Below are 14,915 nucleotides of genomic sequence, written 5' to 3'. Positions count from 1 at the left end.
TTCAACTTGCTAGGCATTGCACTAGCTCAAAAGGAAGAGATAGCTGTCGTTGTTCACCCCTCATTTTCCAAAACAACACAGGTGATGTCTTGACTTGCCATAAATTGCATTTAATGACTCTTCCAGAGTCATTGAAGTCCAGTGGCAAGACAAAAAAAATCAAAATGGCTGACAACAGCCTGGGATTCATTGGATGACCTTGGCATCTTGGATGTCTGACCAAGTTCTAAGTGCTCCACAGCACCTGCTTCAGCCATCTTCATGGCTATTGGAACAAATTGTTCTCATCTACCCATTCCTTGAAGTGGGTGGGGGGAAGCCTTCACAGGCTTGAGGTAGATACCGCCCCCCCCAATTCACCAACAGGTTTGAGGCCTATCAGTTACCCTCAACCTGGTTTGGCCCATCTGCTGAGACAGTTCACCCAGGTGTGGCCACTACACATGCTACAGCTTCTTGGAGCCACGTGAGAGTTGGGTGACAGATACACACCAAAGGTGGACAGGTGAATGAGAAGCCCTGGAAAGAGCTCAGCAAGCCCTTACGCCAGAGGTGCTAGTCCTCCCTGAACACCCCATATACCCCAGAAAAACTCTTCTCCAACCAGGATCTATTCCTCTTTTCCTATTCTATGTTTCCTGCCTCTAAGGTAGCTCCCCATCCGTGATAAACAGTTCTCTTCAATCAAGCAATAAACATTTTTAAGCACCTACTATAATCCCTGACCTCCTGGAGCTTACATCTATCAGCAAAAAGATAACAATCACACATAAATTTTACGTACAAAATAAATATAGAAATGTAAAATGTATACAAGGTAATTTGAGGGAGGAGGCAGAAACAGCTGGAGAGAATCAGAAATGTCCTCATTTAGGAGATGATGTTAGAGTTAGTTAGACTATGAAAGGAATTAAGAATTCTAAAAGGTAGAGATGAGGAAGGAGTGCATTCCAGGTATGGGGGACAGTCTGTGCAAAAGGACATAGATAGGAGATGGAATACTATGTATGAAGAATAGCTAGTAGGGCCAGTTTGACTGGACCAAAGAGATCATTGAGGAGAGTAATCCTTTATTGTGGCTGGAAAGGTGAATATGAGCTAGGTTTCAGAAGACTTTCAACAAAGAGAACGGTTTGAATATGATCCTAGACATAATAGGGAGCCATTGGTTTTAATGATAGATAGGTAAATAGATAGATAAATGACTGACATATATCATTGACATGGTTAGACCTATGCTTTAGAAAAGAGGAAAGAGACTTATGCCAGGGAGACCAATTAAAAAGCTATTATAGTAAACATAGGTAAGAGGTGATGAGGTCTTGAACAAAAGTGGTAGGTGCCCTGTGAGTGCTAACAGTTTTTGTTTTTCAATAGCTTTTGGTCTGAAACCGTGCCCAACACTTTTTGAAAGTCTAAATAAGATTGTATCTACTGTTTCCCCCTTAGGAACATCCCTATTTACACCACTTCATACAACTCCAATAAAGTAGGCACAATTTTGTCTTTCAAAAATAAATATGGCCTGTATTAGAAGTCAAAAGAAGCCTCAGTTCAAATCCTGCCTCTGACATTGTCTATCAAGATCACTCTCAAATCCTTGCATCTAAGCCCTCTACTGAGGTACAATCTATGTTGAACAGACTCACACACGACCAGTTGCCTGTTGGACAATTCAAGCCACGTGTCCTAGGTCTTCCCATTAAAATGGCAATATGAAAAATCATAGAGAAGCCCAGTTCTCCCATACAATTCCCTCACTGCCAAATGTCCAAATAGAGCCCTGGGAATTGAAAAGAACAGAAGTCATCTCCTCCATTCAGTTTAGAACAGTACGAAAAGATGGCAAGGAAAAACAGACAGAAGTCAATAGAACTCTAGTTCTAGAAGTCAACAAGGTCTAGTAAATGGGGCAGAAGCCAGCAGAGAAGTAGGAAGAGAAACCATGGCCAGGGAAGTCTTCGTGAGCTACAGGTGTCCCTTTCTATCATCATCAGAGATCATAGAGGAAGTGTAATTAGACAGCAAGGGAGTATCTTGATGGTTTTAAAAGAAGAATGGAAAGGGAAGGTAAGAATACACTAGGGGAGAAAAGGAAAGAAAAGCTAGGGAAAAGTATCTCACATAATTGGGATACACAAGTAGAAGTCCATACAAATAAGAAGGAAGGGGAGGAAGTAAGAAGAAAACACACAAAAATTTGGGTATGAAAACACATCATATACTTCTCACAAGAGATACATTCTTAACCAAATAAGAGATAGAGGCAATTACAAAAGATAAAACAGAAATGATTCAAGCCCTATTCCCCTGGACCTATCAGATGATTTGATCCATGGTGGGTAGTGCCAAATCTTTGCAGTTCACAGCGAGTTTTTTGATGAAAGGCAGTGGAAAACAAGCAGGAGCAGCATTAGGAACATCAGGGCTGCAACACAGATAATGACCCTCTCCCATAGTTACCAATTCTTCATCATGGGACAAAGTCAGTATTACATGCAGCCTGTGCAATCACCAATCAATACTCTTTACTGCCACTATCTTAAGTACTTCCTAGCCCCCCAACTAAAAGATCTTCATCCCTGGGAGTCGCATTAGAGAAATAATAGCAAATTTCTACCCCTATAGAGGCCTCTGCTGAGGGGCTGCCTCCTTCTTTTACAGGAGCTCAATAAGGATTCTCCCTTACCTTCACCCAGGAACTCAGGATTACCATGAAGTCAGGGAATTCCCTTTCTTTTTTTAATATTGAATTTTATTTTACTTTTTTCCATTTGTACTTAATAGTATTTTTTCCAATTATGTGTAAAGATATTTTTCAACATTCATTTTTGTAAGATTTTCAATTCCAAATTTTTCTTCCTCCCCCCTCCCTAAGACAGCAAACAATCTAATATGTTATACATGTATAATCATATTAAACATACACAATTATCTTTTTCCCACTTAAATTTTTTTTCCAATTACATGCAAAGATAGTTTTCAACATTCACTTTTATAATATTTTTAGTTCCAAATCTTTTCCTTCCCCCCCTCCCCGCTCCCCAAGATGGAATACAATCTGATTTAAGGTTATGCATGTACAATCCTATTAGATATATTTTCACATTAGTCATATTGTGAAGGAAGAATCAGGACAAAAGGGAAAAACCAGGAGAAAGAAAGAAATAAAATAGTATACTTTAATCTGCATTCAAGACTTCATAGTTCTTTCTCTGGATATGGATAGCATTTTCCATCATGAGTCTTTTGGAATTGTCTTAGATTATTGTATTGCTGAGAAGAGCTAAATCTATCAAAGTTAGTCATCACACAGTGTTGCTATTACTGTGTACAATGTTCTCTTGTTCCTGATCATTTCACTTGGCATCAAATCATGCAAGTCTTTCCAGGCTTTTCTGAAATCCACCAGCTCATCATTTCTTATAGAACAATAGTATTCTATTACATTCATATAGCACAACCTGTTCAGCCATTCCCCAATTGATGGGCATACCCTCAATTTCCAATTCTTTGCCACCACAAAAAGAGCTGCTATGAATATTTTTGTACATGTGGGTCCTTTTCCCTTTTTTATGATCTCTTTGGGATATAGACCTAGTAGTGGTATTGCTAGATCAAAGGGTATGCACAGTTTTATAACCCTTTGGACATAGTTCCAAATTGCTCTCCAGAATAGTTGGAATCAGTTCACAATTCCACCAACAATGCACTGGTGTTCCAATTTCCCATATGTTCTTCAACATTTGCCATTTTCCTTTTTTGTCATATAAGCCAATCTGATAAGTGTGAGGTGTTACTTCAGAGTTGTTTTAATTTGCATTTCTCTAATTAATAGTGATCAAGAGCATTTTTATGAGACTATAGATATCTTTAATTTCTCTATCTGAAAACTGCCTGTTGATATCCTTTGACCATTTATGAATTGGGGAATGACTTGCATTCTTTTAAATTTGACTCAGTTCTCTATGTATTTTAGAAATGAGGCCCTTATCAGACACTGGATATAAAAATTGTTTCCCAGCTTTCTGCTTCCATTCTAATCTTGGCTGCATTGGCTTTGTGCAAAAAATTTTTAATTTAATCAAAATTATCCACTTTACATTTCGCAATGTTTCCTATCTCGTTTGGTCATAAATTCTTCTGTTCTCCACAGATCTTACAGGTTAAATATTCCTTGCTCTCTTCATTAGGATACTTTACATCTAAATCATGTATCAATTTTGACCTTATCTTGGTAGACGGTGAAAGATGTTGGTTTATGCCTAGTTTTGCCATACTATTTTCTAGTTTTCCCAGCAGTTTTTATCAAATAGTGAGTTCTTATCCCAGAAGCTGGAGTCTTTTGGTTTATCAAACAGTAGATTACTATAGTCATTGACTGTTGTGTCTTATGTACCTAACCTATTCCACTGATTTACCACTCTATTTCTTAGCCAGTACTAAATAGGTTTGATGGTTGCTGCTTTATAATACAATTTTAGATCTGGTATGACTAGGTCACCTTCCTTTGCTTTTCTTTTCATTTATTCTCTTGATATTCTGGACCTTTTGTTCTTCCAGATGAATTTTGTTATTTTTTTCTAGCTCTATAATTTTTTTGCCACTATGATTGATATGGCACTGAATAAGTTAATTTAGGTAGCATTGTCATTTTTATTGTGTTAGCTTGGTCTACCCACAAGCAACAGATATTTTTCCACTTATTTAGATCTGACTTTACTTGTGTGAAAAGTGTTTTGTAATTGTGTTGTGTTCATATAGTTCCTGAGTTTGTCTTGGCAGGTAGACTCCCAAATATTTTGTTTACACTTACTTTATATGGAATTTCTCTATCTCTTATTTGTTTACCATTACTTTAAGTGGAATTTCTCTTTCTATCTCTTGCTGCTGGACTTTGTTAGTAATATATAGAATTGCCACGGATGTATGTGGGTTTATTTTGTATCCTGCAATTTCGCTAATGTTGTTCATTGTTTCAAGTAGTTTTTTAGTTATTCTCCAGGTTTCTCTAAGTATACCATCATATCATCTGCAAAGAGTAATAGCTTTGTTTCTTCACTGCCTATTCTAATTCCTTCAATTTCTTTTTCTTCTCTTACTGCTAAAGCTAAAATTTCTGGTGCAATATTGAATAGTGGTGATAATGGATATCCTTGTTTCACCCTTGATCTTACTGGGAATACTTCTACTTTATCCCTGTTACATACAATGCTTGCTGATGGTTTTAGATAAATGCTACTTATCATTTTATGGAAAACTCCATTTATTCCTATGCTCTTGGTACTGTATTTTGTCAAAAGATTTTTCTGCATCCGTTGAGATAATCATATGATTTCTCTTAATTTTGTTATTGATATGGTCAGTTATGCTGATAGTTTCACTAGGAACCGGCCCTGCACTCCTGGGTATAAATCCCACCTGGTCATAGTGTATTATCCTTGTAATAAGTTGCTGTAATCTCTGCTAATATTTATTTTAAAATTTTGTATCAATATTCATTAGAGAAATTGATCCATAATTTTCTTTCTCTGTTTTGGTTGTTCTTCCTGGTTTAGGTATTAGCACCATATTTGTATCATAAAAAGAATTTGGTAGGCTTCCTTCTTTGCCTGTTTTTCCAGGACATTCCCTTTCTTCCAGGTACATACAACAACAGTTTTACTTCTCCTATCCTGCTGGAGAGGAAAGACCTCCAACAATATCGCCTTTTGGTGCTGCAAGCCCTTTCTGTGAAGGAGTTGTCCAAATCATTACAGCAAATTGGAGGTCTGTAGATTGAGGGGTCCCTAACCTGTTTCCCTAGAGTGTGTGGAGCCCTGTGGCAGGACAGAGACTTGAAGACCTGGATGAAACTGTACCAGAGAAGAAATAAGGAAGGACTAAAGAGGATTAGCTGGAACTATATGTAGAAGCAGTCTGTCTTTATCATATGAATCCTCCTAGAGACTGGATCCTATAAACTGCTGGACTAGAGGGCACTTCTGCTTTCTAACATGGCACTGATTTGTTAAGGACATTGCTTTTGGGAGATTAGACACCTAAACTCGGTAGTCAGGGTGTACTGGGTAGCTCAGGAAGCTATCCTAAACTCAGATATCTGGATGAGACAAATGAGTGACCTAGTACAAGCAAAGGAGTTATAAAAGAATAGGTTTACTTAACGTAAGGATTAGAAGATTCAGGTGTTTAATACAGAGTAAGGATACATGTTGGTAGTTCTGGTTCCAGTTCAACCGATTCTTTCTCTGTCTCTCTTTCCCCCATAGAGATGACTCCTACAGCGGTGACTGGTAGCTGATACAGGACCTCATGGTGTGGGAGAACCATAAGATCTCATAAAGTACTGGGTCCCCTACACTGGTCAGTTTTAAATATCTGGGAGACTTTCAGATATATCACTGGCGTGAAGCCTTCAGTTGTAAATGAAACAAAAAAAAAACCTTTACACTTTAGCTATGTGTCTAGGCTTGGAGAAAGGGGGTGCATTAGCTTGCACTAAATCCCAGTGACTTGTAATCTTATCTGCACTACAGCCTAGGCACTTCCCTTGGTGCTCCTCTCCCCCACTTGAAATCCTGTCTGTGCCCTTGGACTTGCTTCCTCTCTTATAATACGTATAGCCCTAGTTATAATCTACCATGCAGGGGCATGATGATGAAGCTGTTGATTAGCAGGAGCAAACCTCTTGCCTCAAGATGAGGCAAGATGACCAGTTTGCCAGTTGGGGAAAGATTGAGGGCCACATGGGTCAGGTTCCAGATAAAGAACATCATCATCCCCATGTCCAGATTGGCAATTTCCTCATCTCTGCCTTTCCAGAAATGATTTTAACTTGGTTATTTAGTTCAGCAGAGGTCATGTTATATGTTCAATGATGCTAACATGCCTCACTAGAGATGCCTCTAGTGGTGGAGGGAGGCATCATCAACACTGTTTGACTAGCTCTAACCCCAAAGGGGAAAACCTCTGGAACACCAAAAAAGAACATTTCCACGTACAAAAAGATTCCATATGAAATCATGTCTTTCCGTTTCATACTACTCTTTTTAAAAGTATATAATAAATTCTACACATTACTTTCAAAACTGTCCTACTATCTATGCTTCCTAAGTAAGGCATCCTGAGGGAAAGACTGGAAGCAACATGAACCACACAAGTCAAACCACCACCACCTTGACCACCATCTCCCCTCCAACCCTAATAGAGACAGCCCAGGACCCTGAGCTCAAGAGACTTGGGAATAGCAGTGCCCTGCAAATCAATACACCTGCTTCCAGACCAGCTCCTATGTCATTATTGAGGGTACTAATTGATGTGGAAAGAGGTCCCACCTTCCTTATCACTATCAGCAACAATTGCTGACCAACTACCAATAAAAGTCAAATAAACAGAGGAATCCTGAGAGTGACAGTATCTCCCCCTCAACCCCCACCAGTCCACCTTCACCCAGCACCAGTTTTGCTTCCAGCCTAGTGCTCACGGCCACCATCTTGGGCAGCAACTCTCATGGAAAAGGGTCCAGACACCCCTAATTATCAACCAACTGCCACACACAAGGCAAACTAGCTTAGCTGAAGCATGGGAACACCAGGGAGAGACAGGAGTCAGTATATGCCACCATCTTGACCATCACCTCCCCTCAGACCCTGATGGAGACAGCCCAAGACCCCGATCCCAAGACGTGGAAGTAACTGCATTCTAGCCCAGTATCCTCAGCCATCTTCCTGGGAAGTTAGACTTGCGAAGATGCAGCTTGGCCAAGTGCTCCTGTAAGTGCTACAACAACAGCTACTGAAGACCCAGAAAAGAAAGTTCTGGCCACCAAAGTCCTTGGCACTATCAACATCAGAAATTGATATAATTTTATCAGTGGAAATGATATTTAGAAAGAACATTAACATCTGTTTTGCAGCTGTGACATGAGGACCATGGGATCTTTCCATCTGACTTACTGATGAAACTTTGCATATGGGTTGTCATTAGAATATGAGTTCCTTGAGAATAAAGACTATCTTGCTCTTCTTTCCTAACAAGGCGGCAACTACATGACTCAGTGGATAAGAGCACTGGGCCTGGAGTCAGGAGGATCTGAATTCAAATTTGGCTTCAGACACTTACTAGCTGTGTGACCCTGGACAAGTCACTTAACCTCTGTTTGCCTTAATCCACTGGATAAGGAAATGGCAAACCACTCCAGTATCTTTGCCAAGAAAACCCCACAGACAATATGGTCCATGGGGTCACAGAGTTGGACATAACTGAACAACAAAGTGCTTAATGCTTTATTAATTTATTCCTTCTGAACTTCATTCTTTTCTGTGCATTTTTAAAAATCCATAATGCCTCTCTCTCTGTCTCTGTCTTTCTCTCTTATTGCTGCCTTCATTCCAACTAAAAAATAAGAGGAAAAAAATACCTTTGTAATTAAAAAAGTCAAGGACAATTAATCCTCACTGTTGCCATGTGGAGAAGTGTGTTTCTGCAACTCGTGTCCATCACCTCTCTGACAGAAAGGGATAACATCTTTCATCATTGAGCCTCTGGAGACACAGGTTGATCATTCCATCAAAGTTCTTAATCAAAGTTGTTTTTCTTTATGGTATTGATGTCCTCATATAAATTGGTCTCCTGGTTCTGCTCACTTCACTCTTTATCAGTTCATTCTACCCAGCATTCTCTGAAATTGGCTCTTAAAAAATTTCTTATGATGCAATAATATTCTATTACATTCATGTGCTGCAGTTTGTTCAGCTGATTTCCCAACTGTCTTTAAGATATAATCTAAGGCAACCCCTTAGATTCTAGTTCTTTTCTTTTTCTCCCATTTAATCCTCCATTCAAGATCAATTTTGTTTTGTTTGCTGTTATTTCCAGCTCCTTACTGTCCTCCTCAACCTCTCCCCATAACTCATCACCACTTGCTTCTCTATAAGTTTGATGTACCTTTACATCCAAATATATGCACATTCAACCATCCTTGGTCCATTTCACATAAGAGTGAGGCCATCGTCTCCCTCACTCTCCCCATACGTGTACACTCTTCTCATATATGCAAATTATGAGATGTCATACAGGTCTCTACAATTGTTCAAATAAATTTACCTAAGTTTCTCTGTATTTTTGTGTGTATTTCAGGGTTCCTAATCTTCTCTGGTCTTCTAATCAAAAATCTTGTTCCTTCCAATTCTTTCCTCCAGAGCTTTTGTTTCATTTTTTAAAGATCTCTTAAGTCATTTCTTCTAAGTATTCATGTAGCCCTTGTGGAAAATCCATTGTTTTCCTTTGAGTCTCTGCTTGCCATTATTACAGTTATTCTCTCTCTCTCTCTCACTCTCTCTTTTGAACATTTCTAGGTTTGCAGTAATGTTTGATATTAGTGAATATTCTCTTTGATTTACTCATATCTCCAACTTTAGTTCCTGAACTGGAGCTTTGTGCCTGAGCCATGCTCTGCTCCTTAATGACATTTTGGGTGAGGTGGTGGATGCCATAGGTTCTTGTCCTGACCAGACTGGCTTTGTGTATTTTTTTTTTCAGTATAAATCCCCCTTCCCATCCCCTCTCCAAATCTAGGGGGTTAGGGTAGGACAGAGAGCTGTCTCACAAAGGGCCTTGGTGGCAGGGGAATGTCATTAAGGCCGTAAAAGATTCTCTGTGAAATGGTTCAGGATTTGGGAAGGCCATGTGTATGGAGGATCATGTTCTCCCTCCTGCCTTGTGATGCCATACATCACAGTGGCAGTAGAAGTGATCCCAGTGTCTCATGGGGAGGGGAAATGACAGCTCTTCTTCTTCTGTATTGGTCCTGGATACAGCCCCTCCAGTGGTCATTCTGAGTTCCTTTCCCCAGCTGTCTTGCAGAGATTCATTTGTAGGGGCTAATGGTCAGCATTTCCAGTAGCAGTTGTGCTCAAGATGCCCCCAGCTCAGGCACAATAGATTGTAAAGGCTGGGGACTACAGGAGTAAAGTCTCCACAGGGCAGAGAAACATCAGGAGGCCAATCATCTTCTGCTGGGAGCCCAATCAGGTCAAAGATTTTGCTTAACTGGTCAGTTTCAGTGTTTCCATAGAAGAGAAGAACATGTCTGCGAAGATGCTGCCAACACTCCACATGTCCACAGGTGTTGCATATGCTGATTGCAGGAGAACCTCAGGAGACTGGTACCAGAAAGTGAATGTTGTCTTTGATTTACTCGTATCTCCAACTTTAGTTCCTGAATTGCAGCTTTGTGCCTGAGCCATGCTCTGCCCTTTAATAACGTTTTGGGTGAGGTGGTGGATCCCATAGGTTCTTGTCCTGACCTGCCCCTCCTGAGTTTTTTTTTTTTAAAAACCAGACCAGCTTTGTGTACTTTTTCGGTATAAATCACCCCTATTTTTTTCAGTGTAAATCCTCCTTCCCCCCACTTCACACCACAGGTATGAGTGCCATCTGGCATCTGTAGATCTGGGTTAAGCCAAAGTCTGCCAGTGGTCAGCCATTCCACTACTAATCACAAGTATGTTTTCTGCCTTCAGGTCACAGTGGACAATGCAGTTGGCACAAAGAAAGTCTAGGCCTCTTAAGAACTGTCTCATTAGGTACTTAATGGTCTCCAAGGGTAGCCTTGGTGGAGGAGCCTTGTGCAGATACGTCCTCAGGTCTTGGTCCATGTGTTCAATCACCAGGATCACCTTGGTCTCTTGGTCAGTGGCACAGATATCCATTAACTGAACCACATTGGGATGCTCAAAGGCCTCTAGCCTTTGTACCTCCTGTACAGTGCTGACAGGCAGGCCCCCTGGATCTTTGAAGTTCAGAGTACTAGATCTTTAAGGCTCTCCTTTGACATCTCAGGCTAGAATGTTAGGGATGTCAGGTCCCCTGGGCCTAGGCTGTCCTAGCCTGACCCCTGTAGCACTAGGATGTTTGGTTTTTCATTGGTCCTGTTTGCTGCCCAGTGTTATTCCTCAAGGCTTTAAGATCCCCAATGTATGGATTGCTCAGGGAACTGCTCCATTCTTTCTGCCACCAGCTACAGAGCCTTGCAGCTAAACTTGTCAAATCACTGGTCACTTGGAGCTTGTTTGGCTAGAGGAATAGCTCCTTTCCTCATGCCTGACAACTTTTTGTGAATCCTAGAAGACACTTACTATAGTTTCTGACTGGGTTTCTTAACCATCAGTCTGGTGCTAACTTCAGAATTTTGCTAGAATAGATACATGGGAGCTGGGCACACCTAGAGCTAATATATGCATAAAAAAGAAAAACATGCCATACAAAATAGAGATTCATGCTGTCATATCTGATCATCTCTTCTGTTTTATGCAGATGGAAATATTTATTTGTTCATAATTAAAAAGAAAATTAATTAAAAAACCACAAGGATGTTGTTTATATGAGCCAGATTAGAACTCCAAGTCATCAAAGGCATTTCGGTGCTTTCTTATCTTGAGAATCCAATCCCATATTAGCCATGATAAAAAGCTATTCTCAGGGGTGTGCTGGAGCCAGCTCTGAGAGTCCATAGTTAAACTGATTTATTAGTGATAGTCTAGACTAAAAAAAGCGTTAATGATACGGATTAAATTTAAAAGTGTGTTCATACATTCCCCCTCCCCCACCCCAAGCCTTGTTGTTAAACATTTACCAGCACATTTCGGCATTGCTCTATAAACATGGTGTGCACCCAACATGAGTCTAGTACAAGATTTAAGGAATGAAGTGGAGGCTAGTGAGTATAGGATAACAAAACCACCACCACCTGGTATTTGTATAGTGCTTTAAAGTTTGTGAATCGCTTTACATCCATTATCTCATATGAACCTCATGACACCAGTGATTGTCAGGAGAGAAAACAAGCACAGTAACATGTTATCATTGTCTTGAATGCACTGAGCATGGGTGCTTTCCCTTTGATTCTCCTCTTTCCTCTTCTAGTTTTTTTAAAAGCCTGTTCTCATCCTCTGAGCTTTAGCATTCCTAATACTATTCTTAAAGGGCAGTGACACTTTAATATTCCTCTTTGACTTGCCTTGACTTTTATCTTATATGTCTTTAAAAAAATTCTAAGTTGGATAACAATTAAAATTGAATTTTGTCAAATAACAATGACTAAGCTAAAAAAGAGATGTGAAAAGGCACTTCCCCCGTCTTTGCAGAGATAGGGGATTCTGGGGGTGGAACATTGCATATAAAGTGAAATTTTTTGATACGTTGGTTAGTTTTACTGAACTGTGGCTTTCCCCCTCCCCAACCCTCTTTTATCATTTGCTTTATAGGTTTACTTTCCTCTCTGGGAGATGATATAAATACAAAAGATATTGATGTAGCCCTCCCTGGTCAGGCTTCCAGGAACTAACTGTATCACCCCCTGGGGGGTTGTAGTTTACTACTGTGGGGCATCTAAGGCAGCTAGGTAGCACAATGGATAGAATGTGGCGCCTGGAGTCCGGGAGACTCATCTTCCTGAGTTCAAATCTGGCCTCAGACACTTACTGTGTGACCCCGCACAAGTCACTTAACCCTGTTTGCCTCAGTTCGTCTGTAAAACGGGCTGGAGAAGGAAATGGCAAACCATTCCGATATCTTTGCCAAGAAAAACCCAAATGGGGTCATGAAAAGTTGGGCGTGACTTAAAAATAACTGTAAGGAAAGCTTTTGGAGGAATTTGGGACTGGATGTTAGATCTTGTAGCCTGTGGAGTTTGCTGTATGACCAGGGCCAGGTTGGTTCTGGCCAGAATTGTAAACCACAGCCCAATACAAGAGTAAGCCAAAGAAAGCCGTGCCATTACCTGTCAAATGGGTTGGGGGTAAGAGTCCAAAGAACTGAGAAATGGTTTAGATTGTATCTGTACACTAAAAAGAAAAAAAGAACTGGTACCATAGACTTATTAATAATTTGTTTAGCCAAGAACCCCAACTTCTTGAGAAGAGTTTTAAGATGGAAAGGGAAAAGAATGTCTTCAAGACAACAGGAAGTTAACTGTTCTATTTTGAAAGCAGAAAGAAGGTTACACAAGATAGTGTTTCTACATCCAGTGGATTCTAAAATAAATAAAAACGGCAGCCAGCAGCTCAGCCTGGAAGCAATGCATGCATGGATGGGCTTCCCAAACCTGAAAATATCTTTTTGGCGAATTAAAAAGGGTGCTCATTAATGTCACTGAGTGGAAAGTAAGAACAAGCCTCAGGATCCTGGCAAGTTGCCTATACTGAAATATTTGTGTTAAGGCTTGGGCAACACCTTGCTTTGAAAGTCATCAATTCTCACTTTGTCTAAGGCTTCAATTAAGTGAAGGAGGTTGAACTAGATGATTTCCAAGTTTCCTTTCTAAAATTCTTAACTTTCCTATTTTAGGAACTCACTTATGGTAGTGCACAAGTTACTTGGGACAAGCAATAATTCTGATATAGTTGCATTATGTGATATTAATAGTTGTATGTGCATAAAATACAACTGACACTGACTCAGACCTTGACCAAAGAAAACCAGATTTCTCTACTCTTAGTTTTCTGTCAGTTGGGTGTTAAATTTTGTGACATACTGGTTATGTTTCATTTTTCTCTTTTGTTGTATTTTTAATTCTGTGGTTAAATCTTCTAGAGTTGCAGCTTTTTAGAGAACATACTTCAGTGACTCTTAAGAGATACTGCAATAGGTGTTATATATTCAGGTATGAGAAGATCTCAAGTGCAAAGGAAAGTTCAGTTTAAAATGAAAAACTAAAACTATTGCTGCAAAACAGCCTAAATAATCTTCAGAAAACATGAAAAATCCTTCAGAAAGACCTGGCACCTGGAGAAACTGTTACTGATTTCTCCATAGTGGAGTGTCAATTTTCTTGAAGTTGGAAGACCAGCAAGATGACTGAGAAAAAAAATAAAACAGCAGCTGTTGATATGAAGGAAAAAAAAAGGTTTGTCATGGGCAAAACAATACAAAAACATTGAAAAAAGGTAATGTTTACTGATGAAACTCATTCTTTTATTGAATGCTATGCCAAAACTGTCAGACATTGTCCAGGTAAACCTGTAAGACCTGGGCATCTTCATCAAACTATAAAATAGCCATTCTCCCTCCCTTACCCCGTCAAAAAAAATCCACATTGGGGATTTTTCTTTGCAGTGGGCCTGTAAGTCTTGTTCCTTAGTGAGAATTATGAGCCTTGATAAATGTATCAGTATTTTGAGATGCAGAATTCTTATATTAGAAATTCTTAAATGGAAATGGAATATTGAACATGCTCTTCACCATGCCACACATAATTAAGAAATTTATCCAAGAGATGGAGATAAACATGTTTTAGTTGTCTGGGAACTTACTTGATTTAAACCCCTTTGAAAAATCTATAGGCTCTTCTCAAGACTAACCATGTCAAAGGTGGACTTAATGTCCAGTGTGATAAAAGTGATAAAAGTTTCACAATGAAGAATTAAAGAATGGGTCAAGATCTTGTGGATTCAAAACAAAATTGTGTAAAACAAGTGATTATAGCAAAAGGGCATATTGGATATTAACAGTTTGTTAAATGACAAAGTTTTAAGGTTTATTATATAAATCAATAAATTATTTTACTTTGTTTCATTTAAATTTGAAGATCACTGTAAGACTGGAATGGAGCCTGATTATATCCAGCTGTCACAAACTGTTCCCTTGTCATCCAGCTGGTCTCTTGCCAAGGTTCAAGTTCTTATTTCAAATAGGGTAGTTATTGTATTAGCCTATGCTCTAATTCACCTAAATAGCTGCATATGGTGGAAAAAAAAAACATTCTGGCTTAGAGAAGGCAGCAAGGAGACCAACTGGTATATACAATGAAGGTCATCACATTTTTAAGGAATGCTGGTCTCTTTGAGACAACAGTAAGATACACTAAGTTGGTTAAAAATCAGAAACTTCTTAAATGAAGACTTTCAAGGTTCAAC

The 14,915-nt window shown here is 39.4% G+C and overlaps 1 pseudogene; it reads right to left on the bottom strand.

Moving 5' to 3' along the window:
• Positions 1-9,733: 9,733 nt before the first annotated feature.
• Positions 9,734-10,781, bottom strand: LOC118847021 (annotated as a pseudogene).
• Positions 10,782-14,915: the final 4,134 nt, after the last annotated feature.

This window comes from Trichosurus vulpecula, chromosome 4 (assembly GCF_011100635.1).
Source record: "Trichosurus vulpecula isolate mTriVul1 chromosome 4, mTriVul1.pri, whole genome shotgun sequence".
Taxonomy (NCBI): Eukaryota; Metazoa; Chordata; class Mammalia; order Diprotodontia; family Phalangeridae; genus Trichosurus; species Trichosurus vulpecula.
The sequence above is the reverse complement of the archived record's forward strand: the minus strand, read 5'-3'. Positions and strand labels throughout refer to the sequence as shown.